This window comes from Protopterus annectens, chromosome 6.part0 (genome assembly GCF_019279795.1).
Source record: "Protopterus annectens isolate FY-2018-M chromosome 6.part0, PAN1.0, whole genome shotgun sequence".
NCBI classification, from domain to species: domain Eukaryota; kingdom Metazoa; phylum Chordata; order Ceratodontiformes; family Protopteridae; genus Protopterus; species Protopterus annectens.
Window position 1 is genome coordinate 1,726,081,987 of NC_056737.1, and position 15,190 is coordinate 1,726,097,176.

A 15,190-nucleotide genomic window follows, 5' to 3' on the forward strand; every position below is an offset into this window, starting at 1 on the left:
TAGCTGAGAATCGAACTGGACAGCGTCTTACTTGTTACAAAATCTAAAATCTATTTGAAAAATACAACCATACCTTATCAAAATTAGAAACCTTTTCTACAGATAAATCAAAACAAATAGAACGTTTCTGTTTTGCCAAATACACAAGTCTCCTCAACTTCAAGTTCCTTAGCTAACCAGCTACCTTTTTATAGTGTAGATTTAGGCCTGTGAGCATGGCGAAGAAGCACATGAGTTGTTAACTCATTAGAATTGCTGAATACAAAACTTTTGACTTTGTGTAGTAGATATATACATATCTCTACAACACTGTTTGTTGCATAATGGATTGCAGCTGTGAATAATTAGTGGGTGAGATAGAAGGAAGACAAAACAACAATTCAGGCTACATTCCCTGCAGTGAATGTGCCACTCAGGATACACTTAATGAAGTAGCTTAAGCAAGTTTTTAAATGGAACTAAACAGCTTACATTTATCATTTATTTTCAATAGTAGACAAACTCTCCTGCCAATGATGATAAATATTTTTCACTGTCAATAACTTGTTACTATAATTTTAAATTAGAATGATACAAAATGTACCATAGAATGCAAGTATGACATTACGGCAGAGATAAAGGAAGAATGAACATAATAACAAAAGAAGACAGAGCTGCATTTGTGCAGATTTTCATAAATGGTTGTATGATCACTCATTGCACTGAATATCTAAGCATCACATGTACAACCAGCTAAAATTGTAGAAGTGCATATCATGTTAATACGTAAAGAACATGGGAATTGCTTGAATGCACATGATTTGGTTTCCTGTTGCAAAACTATCTTTGCGTGACATGTGGTTTAGCACAGACACATACATCAATATTTAAAATGTATACACAGTTTGGATGATACGGGCAGCATAAATTACAACTGTGACTCAGCCATGCGTATAGAACACCTTGTAAAGACATTGAGGCACACAGGGCATAAAATAGTTAGACCATCTTCCCACATTATTTTGTTTAAGCATAAGTGATATTAAGAATTTTTTTTTACAAAGAAAATGTAATTTTGACTTTGCCTGTCTCATTTGCACATTACCTGTGTGCAAACACTCCTTAATAGCTGCAGACAAAAAGATACATTGCAACTTGCAAAAAAGATACATTGCTACTTGTTCTGCCTTTTTGCGAGCAAACACAGTAAAAGATGTACCGTGGTCAGCACTATGAACAAATATAGACCTGCTCCATAGCTTTCCCTTTGACAACAGATATTAAGTTTGTGGTCTCAGTACAGATGAGCCAGGGTTCTAATCCAGCACACTGCAAATTTTATAAATGATGTTCCACATGATTTAGATAAAAATTAACAATATGAAAATAATTATACGTAACAAAAACTATGTATAGCACCTGAAATTGGAGGCTTGGAACAGTCTAGCCAATGCTGTCTCCAGTGCAATAGGCATTCCACACACTGGGGAGCAATGCAGGCATCATTACAATGATTAGGGCTGCTGACATCCCACAGTTGTGTAAGTATACAGAAAAAAGATACTTTAACTGATATAGAAAGCTGAAGATAGCCAAGACTGGTATTCATAATGTTTTTCTCTTTTTGTCTCCACTATTTATTTTGCAGCTGTTCAGGAGACTTCAGCAAACAGGGAGGCACATGCTGAACATTTAGACAGACTCAGGGAAGAAATGGGTATGTGTGCAGCCCAAATTAAAATTATTTTATTAAAAGTATTGCTCTTACATACATTACTAGCAATATAAATATGCATTTAACGGTAAAAGTAAACATGCATGCTTTATTCAGTAGCTCAAGGTAATTGTAGGAGTCACGTAGAATACTGTATTCAGATGGTGTGGGTTCAAATCCCACAAGTAACAAACACATGCTAAAAATTAGTTAATATTAATTTCAACAATATTGCATAAATGCCATGCTGTTAACTTAATCTGTATTATTTTTAAAACCATATACGCATTATATGCATATTTCAAGGATTGTTTGGAACAATTTTCAGTCATAATTTGAATTTTTAAAAAGTATAGTTAACTTAAAAGTAAACATTGGTTTTTATTATACTAAATTATTGTTTGTGACATATAATGGTTCTAATTTTCTTTTTTCTTTCTTCTCTTACCCCACCCCTTATCTCTCTTTTTTATTTTTATATATGTGATCACACCATTCTGATGTCATAATTTTCTGACAACCAACACAATGATTTCTAGCACAAGAAGATAGGCTAAGTGCTGTGGCTCACCTGACACCCCATCAAATGCCTGCTAAACCAATGTCCAACACATCTGGGAGGCAATCTGACAGTACTGCCTCTGCAGCCCCTGCACCACCTGGCCCCTAAACATCAGGTAGCATTACCCTGGCAGCTAGTGCAATGCTACCCTCTGGGAATATTTATGGAGGTGGGGATTTTGTCACCCGACAGGAGCTGCCAGGCATGGTGCATGAGGTTTTATTATGTAACTCTGGTGCACACCTCAGTTGTCTGGAGATGTTGCTCGTGGGAATCAAGAGAAAATTCAAATGTCAAGCAATCCAACAGAAAGCTGAGGAAGGAGACAGTGATGACAGAAAGCTGAGGAAGGAGACAGTGATGACAGTTAATTAATTAAATATCTCCAATTACAAATACTTTAAAATATAAACAGCCTCTTTATATAACAGCTTCTCTTTAAGGGTTCCCACCTAGCCCATATGTACTACTACTTGCTTCAGAATATACTTTTTCAATAATACACTATTACTATGATGCATATCTTTAAAATGTACAGCCAGAGGGCTTTCTAAGTGAGCTTTCTTAATCTCTAATGTGTTCTAGAAAACTATGTTTAAAAGCCCTCTGGCTCTCTGCAATATAAAACAGCCCACACGGGCATTGTAAAGCTTAAATAATCCCTTCAGTATTACAATTAAATTATTAAACAGGCTTAAAATTAATATTGTTAATGTTAGGAAAATAATTTGCCAGTTGTTTACATAGACAACATTTTTCACATTTAGATGTACCATAATTTATTTTAACAAGTCCATGAACATCTGTTATAGGAATAACAAATTTACTATGAATCACTATATCAGCTGTACTTCTACCCTTTTTTATAAGAAACACAAAAGTAAGCATTTGTCCTATTATCCAGGTTCTTGTCCTTTTATAAAATGGGCCAATAAAATTTTTAAAAGAAATTATAAGGCATCACAGAATAAATGTCTCTCCTCTCCATATCTAAATTATTTATATTGTTCCTCTCATGCCTATTATAATGCACAATATTCCCCACACTATCTTTATACCCTCAAAATGTCACTAATAACCATGTGTTGTTCACTATTTCTATCCCTCCTAATAAAATTAATATTATGGGGGGAATTCAATAAACGCAACCAAGACCTCTGCAAGGATGGCAGGTGCACAGGCTCAAAAAACTAAACCAGCAATAACAAAAAGCTAGCACCCACCTGGAGAAAAAATATTTTATGTGTATTAACAGAAAAAAAAAAGACTGGTTTCGGTCCACTGGCCTTTGTCAATGTATAACTCAGTCAGTTCAGCCAAAACATTATATACAAAACCATAATGGAATAATTAATCATTAATTAAACAATTATATGTGTTCATTTAAGCCAGGTGGAAATAATCCTCCCAGTTTCACAATCCATGATTTTTCTTTTTTATTTAACACTTTATGCCAGCCTATTTTCAAGGATCTATGTCCCATAATTCTGTCAATAATAATAAATTTAAAAGTTGCTGTCTTGTGAGAAATAGTGTGTTTATATAAACCATTGGTCAAATGTTTATTCCTGATGTTGCTAATATGTTCAGAAATATGAAATTTAAAGGGTCTTGACGTTTGGCCAATATAAAAAGCTGAACATGAACAGGCTGCAAGGTAGATAGCCCAATCACTATTGCAATTACCAAAAAACATTAATAGAAAAACTTTAGAAGTTTCATTTATGAAGATTTTGGGGCTTCAATGCTGTCTGGAGTTCAAAATGTTTGATATTTGTTGAAATGTTTTACAAAGCGACTGACACCATTGAGTCTTGAAAGGATTTACATTTAGGAATGTGCCACAATTTTCCATGGACATGATTCCAATTCAGTGGTAACTATATGTTGTTATATTATCTGTGGAAGTGATCGCTGGACATTTTGTGTGTTTGAAGGCTGATTTTTGGGTTATGGTTTATTCCTTATCCCATTTACAGTTATTAGAAGTGATGGTTCAATACAGACTGTTGGCATTTTTCAGAAAAGTGGTATCCACAGCCTTGAAATTTGTGATATAAGTTCTAAGAATACAAAACTCTATGGACTTCATATAGTAGTTATATATATATATACATAGAAGGAGATGTGTGTATATATTTAAGAAGCTGTTTTACAGCTTGGCTTAGTTTTTTTTCTGGCAAAATATATCAAGTTAAAACTTTTTACAGTCATCAAAAGCTGCAGTTTGATATAGACTGTTGGCGTTTGTGAGAAAAGTGACACCTACAATCTTTAAATTTATGCTACGGCTTCTATCTTTCTATGGATTTTATATGCATATACATATAAGAAGTCATGCATATACATAAGAAGCCGTTTATAGATTTGCTTTATTTTTTCTGGCAAATACACCAAGTTACAACTTTTGGAAGTTAGGAGAATTATTTTCTGGTTAAGTGCCATTAATTGAAGATTGTGGATTGGTTTGTTTGTTAACATGACATGTCTCAATGGTCGAATGTAAGGAGGAAGGGCTTCATGCTTACGATGGCCATTTTCAGATTAGGTGACTTTTGGGCTTGTTTTAGTTATTATGAGGGCCAGAAGAGGTGAATACCATCCTTTCTTCATAATTTGGATCACTTTAGGGTGATGTTTGTGCTTTAAACATCGGAAGGGGTGAGTACCTTTCTGATTTTGACATATGTTGGAAATTTTGAACACCACCTTTGTTTAAAAAGGCAGATAAATTCATTGTATGTTCTTTTTACATCGGAAAAGGTGAACACCATCTGAGTTATTGGTCAATGTTTTTTCTAACAGCTGGTTGATTTGGGCCTCTTCATTTCTGACTCTCTAAGACACTTTTGGTTTGGCCCTTGCCCTTAAATAATGATTTTGAATTTTTTGGTGCCACTGTCTATTTTTTACTAACAATAACAGCTCTTTTGGACAAGCAAGAGACATTTACCAATGAGTGAAACTGTATGTTTTGTACAGGGAGTTATAACTGTTTTTTGGGATAAAAAGAAAGATAATTTGCTTCATTTCACATATTCTTTGTTTTGAATTGTATTCATTATATGCTTTAATGGGTTGGTGACATATTATTGTGGGGTTGTGCAACACATTGTTTGACTGATTATTCATTTGTCCATTGTTTGGATGCTGGTGTTTGTTCATTTATTGCAAAAATTATTTTGACAGTTATATAGCTATTTTTGGTCCCATATGTTATAAACTAATGCCTGAATAATAGGGCTTTGCAAGTATTGGGTTAGTTAAACAGTCTTACTGTCAACATTTTGCATTTTTCAACATGGATTTAATTACTATTTTGTAGGGGCTGTCAGCAGACAAAGAAGACATTCAAGTATTTGGGATTGAGAATATACATAATACAATTGATCAGATAGAGCCTAGTCCAGATACAGCATATGTCTTCATTTTTGACCAACTCAGCAAACACATGAAAAATCTTAGATCATGCATTTGGAATTTAAGGCTTTTTAAAGCCTATTTTGAGAAAGATATCACTCCAAGGGGTTTAAAAATTCGTATAAAACCTTTAGTTGGCCAACCTGATGACACGTTACTTACATCTTGGGCCAAAATCCAGCAAAAAGCATCCATAAAGTTTGTTAAAACCTTACATGAGTTTTATGAATGTAGGATAGACACATATATACCTGAGGTTACACAAATTTGTGAAAAGAAAGGCTAAATCTTTTGAGAGTTCACCAACTTATAAACAATGTTTTGATAAATTACGGGAAGAATTGCTCCAGTTTAAACAAGATTTAAAAGACAGGAAAATTCGGAAGTTCCACAGGGATTCGAGGGACCATCAACTGGGAAGCCCTTTGAATATATGAAGCATACTAAAAATGTTAGGTTTGTCCAAAAGGAGTCATTGCCAATGGGTCAAAAGAGAAAAAGAAATAAGTCCATTTTGAAAAAAATCTATTAGTGACATTTCTGGTGAGGATTTGTCCTTTTATACTGATACAGAAACTGACAGAGAGCAGATGTCACCAGCCAGTAAGGAGCCTTGTAATGTTGAACAAGATAGATCATCACATAATTTTGATTCAAGAGGAGGGCAGGAAACACAAATCTAAAAACAAGCATAGATGGCTGTTTGGAAGCAATGCTGAATTTTCTGAAACCCAGACAATGTTATCAATATCTCATCAGTCCGAATCTGATTATGTGACACTTAACAAAGGTCTAAACTTTATCCCTGGGTTTTTTTTTTTGTTTTTGAAGATATTTTTGTTGAGGATCTGTATGCATTCTGTGGATTGCTTAACCTTAAATTACATTTTCAGGACACTGAATAGGGCAATGGGCATAATGAATGTAGAAGCTTCAAGTTTAATAAGTCAACCTTTGTTCCAGCTATGAATAAACATGTGGAGGTATTTCAAAAATGTGTACCAAAAGAATTACATTTTGGTTTGAATCATCAAAAACACATTTTTCCTTCAAATTTGTCATCAGGGAAAGTGGATGCTTTAGTAAGGTTAAAGAATAACAAGAATATTGTTATTATTCAAGCAGATAAAGGTGGAGCAACAGCTGTAATGAATAAATCTATGTATGTTGGGGAAGCTAATAGTCAGCTACAAGATGTGAGATTTTACACTTATATGCCCTATGATCCTACAGTTAGGTTTAAAAATGATACAAAGTAGCAGGTCTTTGGCAATTCAAAGGACTTGGATGAAAAGCAGTCAGAATTCCAGAAAAAAACAGTCCAAATCCACCATTCGACAAATAGTTTAATAGCTCAGGACATAAGCAGCACAAATAGCCAAACAAAGCTTTCGAGTAAACGACTCTTCTTCAGTGTTTAATAAAATTGTCCTACCATAGCACAAGCATATATACAACACAGCCAGTCAAAGTACAAACTTAATAATAGCAGCAATTGCATTCTTAAAATGCCCCACATCTTATAAAAGTTCCCTTAAAACTGAGCCTCATTGAGGCTTATATTCTGTCATGTCTATCTTTATAAAACCTATTTTAAAAGATAGACATGACAGAATATAAGCCTCAATGAGGCTCAGTTTCAAGGGAACTTTTATAAGATGTGGGGCACTTTGATTGGCTGTGCTGTTGTATACATGCTTGTGCTATGGCAGGACAATTTTGGATTTGGACAGTTTTTTCCTGTAATTAGGTTTAAAAATGAAATAGATACTTTTTTGGAATCTGCAGTTAGTGAAGGCATAATAGATAAATGCATGATGTTTCATTTAAAAGTTAAGGATCCATCATCACAATATTTTTATCTCCTTCCAAAAATTTACAGAGATATTAATAAACCCCCAGGGAGACCAGTCGTTTCTGGAAAAGGCTCCCTTACTGAACCTTTGTCTGCTTACCTTACTATGTATTTAAAGCCTTTATTATCTGGAGCTAGAGCAAGGATACAGAACACAATGGAATTTTTGAATATTGTCTCTGATACCCAATTGGAACCTAATTGGTTGATGTGTACACTGGACATTACGTCCCTTTACACCAGTATTCCACACTGGGCGGGTCAATGTGCCCTGAGATATTGGCTAAATAGAATGTTTTTATATAGCCCAGGTTTCAGTACTTTCCTTGTATGTTTGGCGGAGCATGTTTTGTCTAAAAATGTATTCTACTTTAACACCAAATGATATCGGCAGTTGAAAGGTACAGCTCTGGGTGCTTCCTTTGCACTCATATATGCTGACCTTTTCATGGGTTATCTTGAACAGATTATTATATATGACAGCAATCATAACATTTTTCTTGGGGAAAGAGATATCTGGTGAAGGTTTTTGGATGACTGCTGGATGGTGTGGAAGTCGGACGTTGTATATTTACAGGAGTTTGTCCAGTATTTGAATGAAAATAAATGGGGTATAAGGTTTACAATTAATTATGTTGCTACATCCATTTCTTTTCTGGATGTAACCATATCTACACAACTTGATGGTACTTTGTCCAGTTCACTATACAGGAAACCCCATCATTCAAATACATTATTATACGCCTCCAGCTGTCATCCAAAACACATTGTTGCCAATATCTCCAAGTTGCAATTTATGAGGATACATAGAATTTGCTCTAGCACCAAAGATTACAAACATTTTGATCAAGATTTAGTTAACCACTTTAGGGAATGTGGATATTCTATGTCTAAGGTTATGCAGACCAGTAGGGATTTTCAACAACTTTCTAGAAATGATTTACTCACATATAAGAAACATCGATCTCAAAGGGACAATAAAATTAGGTTTATCACCACTTATGGTAGAAATACCCATGAATTTTTGGATATAGTGCAACAGCACTGGTATATTCTTTTGGCTGATGATAAATTATGTGATATATTAGGGTACAAATGCTTATTCTCTTTCCATAGCAGTAAAACTTTGGGGATTCACTTTAGTTACTATAAACGTTTCATGCCCATGGAATGTTTGATACAGGCTACACTGGATGGGACACAAGTTGTGGGGTGTTACCCTTGTGGACACTGTTCTTTCTGTAAATATATTTTTCAGACCAAAGCGTTTTCAAGTAAAAACACTTCTAAAGTTTTTTCTATTAATGTTTTTGGTAATTGCAATAGTGATTTGGGCTATCTACCTTGCAGCCTGTTCATGTTCAGCTTATTATGTTGGCCAATCCTGTAGACCCTTTAAAAATTTCATATTTCTGCACATCTTAGCAACATCAGAAATAAAAATTTGACCAATGCTTTATATAAACACACTATTTCTCACAAGACAGCAACTTTTAAATTTATTATTATTGACAGAATTATGAGACATATATCCTTAAAAATAGGTTGGCATAAATTGTTAAATAAAAAAGAAAGATCATGGATTGTGAAACTGGGGGGATTATTTCCACCTGGCTTAAATGAACACTTATAATTGCTTATAATTGCAGTAAGAAATGAAACAAAATGTATGAACCAATAATGACAAAACTGCCCAGTTCACAACATTTCCATCATAAGAGTCTACTCAAACATCTGTCATTACAATCCAACAGTATCAGTAAATATGCACAATCTCTGCAGAAGTAAAAGTCTTCTAAATAATTCCACATTGAAGAGATCTGTAACTAATGAAGAGGTTGCTGCTAGCAAACAACTTTATATTTCATAGTTTCATCTGGAAATAAAGTGCCTGTTGCCCTTGAAGAATAAAAATTCCTATTTTATATTAAAAAATAATGAGCTAGTAATATTACAATAGAGAATGGGTGGCAAACTGTAACAGGTTCATAGTTACCAAAGGAGAACATTCTCAGCACTGCAGCATCCACCCCCTTTAAAGTACAACAGTACAGTTTCAGCAATCCATCTACATACTGTGTGAGTAGAACCCACAACCTTCTACATCAAAAGAAAGTATACTACCTGCTGTGCTACTAGCAATGCAAACAGATTTAGCATAAGCAGCACTAAAACTTCTCTTCCCCTGAAGCTCTCAGCTCCTTGTAAACGCCACTTGCCACTCAACTATATCTCTTAACTTTGCAGCACAAGAAATCCAGAAAAAGCCAAAATTTACTGGGGGGGGGGGGGCAAAGGCCCAAACCAGGAACACATTTTAAACACTGCTTGTATAATCTAAGAAAGTTACTAAAATAAAATGTTTTGTGTTACCATGTGTTTTCTGAAAGACAGGAAGACTGAAACATAAGTAACTATCATCATTATGTAGTGAATTCAGTTCTCACTGATTTGAAAGAAAGCTACAACTTTTAAGAGGAACAGACCAAAAGTATGAGCTAAACATCTAGACATTTGAAAGCTACACACACACCCTGCAGCATAATACACAGTCACCCTGCAGCATAACCCACACTCACCCACCCTGCAGCACAACACACCCACACTGCAGCATAGGGAATCCTTCTATGTGGCACACCTCATCACTAAGGGCTGTTCATCCAGAAAAAAGGAGGTCATTGTCCCACTGTACTCATCCCTCATTAGACCCATTATAGAATACAATGCCCCACTTCATATGTGCCTCTCAAGACATCTGCAACAACTGGAAAAGCCGCAGAAATACCTCACTAAAAGAATCACAGGCCTAAAGCAGATGCCCTACGCTGACCACCTTAAAAAACTCCAGCTATACTCTGTCATATATCGTCTACTCAGAGGTGATCTCTGCTTAACATACAAGGCCATGTCAAACCCAGAGCTGTTGGACATGCTTCACTTAAAGAATTCCCAATCCCTCAGAGCCACACACTCCAGGGATCTAAACCTTGTCATCACAATAAATAAAACATGTTGGAGGGATAGGTTCCTGACCCAGAGACTCCCCAGACTCTGGAATAGATTGCCCATACATGTCAAGCAGAGTGCCTCTTTGGCCCTCTTCAAAAGGAATCTTGACGATTGGATGGGAGAAAGGAAATTCACCCTGGGGATCACGTCAGTCACCCTGTTAGACAGGGGTCCAGGGAAGTAAATAGTGTGGGAAGAAATAGCCAGGGAATTGTTATGGCTAGGCTTGTATAGGCCCTAGGGCTGATAGCCTAGTACCAACCTATGAAACTATGAACCTATAATGCACCCTTACTTACCCTGCCTGCAGGCAGCATAACACACACACACACACACACATACACGCACACACACACACAAAGCATAACAAAAGCACAAAAGATTAATTCCCTTGCAACATAACAAAAGCACAAAACACACTGTAATGAAGTAATTCAAATTTCCCCACACAAAGCAGCAAAATGCATTCATTGTAATGGCAAATTAATTCCCTTACTTGCAGCAAAACATAGCAAAAATCAGCCCCCCCTTAATTGAGCATTAGCATGAGTGGCAAATGAGTCCCTTAAAAAAGACCTTAACCTTTTAAATTGTGCGGGTTGTCGCAAAGAGCAGGGTGACGTAGCACACACATCAGTCTAATTGCCTTATTTGCAGCATAACAAAAGAACAAAATAAGTAATTCAATTCCCACACACAGAGCAGCAAAATGTATTAATTTTAGTGGCAAATTAATTCCCTTATTTGCAGCAAAACTAATTTCTTTACTCAAAGCAAAATGTAGCAAAAATTAGCCCTTAATCGAGCAGCAAAATGAGCGGCAAATAATTTCTTTAAATGAGCAGTAAAATGAGTGGCAAATGATTCCATTAAATGAGGCTTTAACATTTTAAATTGTGCAGGTTCTTGGGAAGAGCAGGGTGATGTTGCAGGGACATTGCCTTACTTGCAATATAACAAAAGCAGAAGACAAGTAATTCAAATTCCCACACACAGAGCAGCAAAATGTATTTGTTTTAGTGGCAAATTAATTCCCTTACTTGCAGCAAAAAATGAGCCCTTAATCAAGCAACACTGTGGCAAATTAAAAGCAGCAGCAAAATGTATTTGTTGTAGACAAATTCCATTACTTGCAGGCTGCAGCATAACAAAAGCACAAAACACACTATAATGAAGTAATTCAAATTCCCACACACAGAGCAGCAAAATCTATTTGTTGTAGTTGCAAATGAATTCCCTTACTTGCAGGAAAACTTAACTAATCCTTACTTGTTATGCTGAAAAACATAGCAAAAATGAGCCCTTAATCAAACAGCAAAATAAGTGGCAAATATTTCCCTTAAACGAACAGCAAAGTAGCAAATAATTCCCTTAAATGAGACAAGACCTTAACCATAACATTTTAAATTGTGCGGATTCTCGAGCAGGGTGACGTCGCATGCACATCGGTCACTGGACCAGTCATAAAGAAATATGTCCTTAAAAATTAAAATATAGTGCATGTCCTGAATTAAACAAAAATAAATAAATACCACTGCCAAATAAATGATTACCGGACCAGTCTTAAAGAAGAACATCGGTCACCGGATCAGTCTTAAAGAAATATGTCCTTAAAATAAACCAAAATAAATAAACTGCACAAGTTTAACATCGACATGACACCGGAGTACCATTACTACCTAAATGATCACCGGACTAGTCAAGAAATCTGTCATTAAAATTAAAGTAAAGTGCACATCCCATAAACTTCCAGGGAGAGATGTGAAGTGGGCTGTTTTCTTTTACATACCTGGAGCTGCCATGGAGAGTAAATCTTTTCATCCTAGGAGTGCAAGCAGATGCTGGGCAGACTGGACTCTGCTGGAACCTGCACTGTCTGGGTCTTGGGCTTGGCAGAAGTTAAGACTTTAGTTAAACTGTATAAACAACTTCTCCGTTCGCTGCTGTAAACAAGGTAAACACAGTCTGACCCAGGTACTGAGTCTCCAACAGTCTGGCAGTCTGCTTGATGTCATCACTCCCCTTGTACCCCTGGGATGCATGATGACAACCAACTAAAAAAAAAAAAAAAAAAAAAAAAAAATCGGAAATTGAAGGGGCCACTCGGGAATTCGTGACACCCTGTTATTTTGCCCTCAAAACCGGTAAATACCGAGGAATTTGGTATGGTTGAGAGGTATGCTACTGAGTCACTGCTACAGCAGGTATATTTGCAAGATATATGTGCACACACAGAGGCTGTGACAAACATTTTCCACATCCATCATTATGTGCATGGCTTTATATGGCTGTATTTCTGCACCAGGGTCCCAGTTGTACATGTACTTTGCCATGGATGCCTTTAAAGGTGTCTTTCTACATGTCGCTGATAAAAGGGAATATTTACCTGGTATCACAGGCCTCACTTACATCCATAATCATGTCTTTGGCTGTCCAGTGGTGTACTTTTGTACCAGAGTCCAAAGTATACTCCCATTTATAACTTTACTTTTAATTCCTATTTGCGTGGTGCAGTGCATCGCGCAGCTCTGCTGAAACACACCTAATGAGTATAACTGGCAATAACTTATGTGTTGTTTAAACCACCTGTATTAATAAAGAGCTGCATGGTGTGGTGGGTTAATGCAGTGTGTTCTAGGTGTGATGGGCTTGGGTTCAAAACATGGTAGAGATACTTATTTTGTAACAGTATCATACAATGTAATAAGCACATACAGTCATTATAGCTATATTTAGCTGAGCTAAGCAAAGCTGCATGACATGGCGTGTTGCACAGCTCTTCGCTAAAAAAATAGAAAGACAAGAAAAAAGGGGTGATAGGAAAGTGGTGAAATGGGGGTAAGCAAGGGGAAACCATAGTGAAAGACAGGGAGTGATGTGCAGGAAGGGTGTAAGAAAGAATCATAGCTATCCATTTCTTGTACAGCAACAACTGTGCACTTTGAGAGAATTTGTAGATGAATTTCGACTCTCAAACCCCAGAGAGAGGGCTGAGGACAACATAACTGTGTTGTCAACCCAGTTGGACCAAATTACATGTGTCCAGTGGACACGTAAAATGTAGAGCTATGTATGAGACAAATTTTGTTTTTTTTTTTGGAACAGGTGCCCATTTTTTTAAGGTGAGAGTGGAATGTTGGGGAAGGGACATAGGTATGTGTGGAGGATGTAAGTTAGGTAGGTAAAGATGCATTTGCAAACAGAGAAGACAGCAGACAGGGGTGGTGTGTGAGACAGGAGGGAGGTGAACACCCTGGATAGGGGGGTTTTGTAGAGTCTGAGTCCCATGTGCCTCTAGACAGCAACAGTGTGACTCACATTCCCACTCATGTGGCTGTCAGCACTGCTCCTTCACTGCACTGAGGGTGCTTGTGATGGAGGCTGGGCACCAGGGTGAGGATGCCTCACCAGGTCAGCCAAAATGCCCTCAGTCTGGGACAGGCAACAGTTATAGCCACAGTGGACAATCTTGTGCACCAAAACCGGTAGCTCATCCTGGGTGACTACTGTCCCTCTGTCACCACTCCCAGAGGGGGACTGAGCCCCATCCCCTGGGGCAGTACTACCCAATACAGTAGGTAGCGCAAGGGGAGCCGAGGGAGCACCACCAGTTTGGGTCCCCCACGTGCTTGGACCTGGTGCCACGGCTGGTTGAGGCAAGGTAGGTGGATCAGCCAGAACTGGCATACCTTGATGTGCTGTGGAAAATGAGGCAAAGCAATAAGTTACAGTTAGTAACAACCAAACCATTGTTAGTATTAACAGAATGGAGCATCATATTTATTAATGCAAATACATATTAATGCATATTATGTGCAACACTCATTATGTATCATAACAGTCAGTATGGTAACAGCATGCCAGTGTGAAGTAAACCATATGGCCATCAAAACAGTTGGTTTAACAAAATATGTTACTATTGAATAATAATAAAACATAACAATAATCAACCACATTTTCCAAAATATAGCTAGTTTAATAAATTATGTTAATATTAAATCATAATAATACATTACAATAATGAAAAATTAAGATAAGGGGTGGGAAGAGAGAGAAAGAAAAACATTCCATTAGTGGCATTGCAGATGACATCCCTGACAACAGTGGTCATACAGACTTCTACAGGAGTGTACTGATAGTTGTGATTAAAGTGACTACAATTCTCCTATAGCTGTTGTAGCATGTACATGCCTCTCAAGCCAATCGCATGGGATAGTAAGGGCCAAGAACTAACAAATGCAGGTACAGAACTACTCAGAATGGTTTCACATAATGTAGACTTATATAACTACCAGGGTGTTCTGTAAATGGATTTGGTAATATATTGCATTCCAGGTAATAATTTATCTGGTAAACATGTGACAGTAATTACATTACAAGAAATCATGACACTCGAGAGGCATGTTTGTGTACAGTAAACTAGACAGCCATCATGGCTTAGCTGGCAGGCATGGGAGTAGAACCCAATAGCTGTGACTGCAGGGGACATCTGCAAATAATTTAATAATTGACTGTAGCAGCATATTACAGACATGTAAGAGACAGAGCCATACTGGATTGCACAATTTTATTTCTGAATCAACAATGCTGATGAACACATTCTTGCTATTGAGTGTAACATTCTGTGAGATCTAAACACAGTATCTGCACA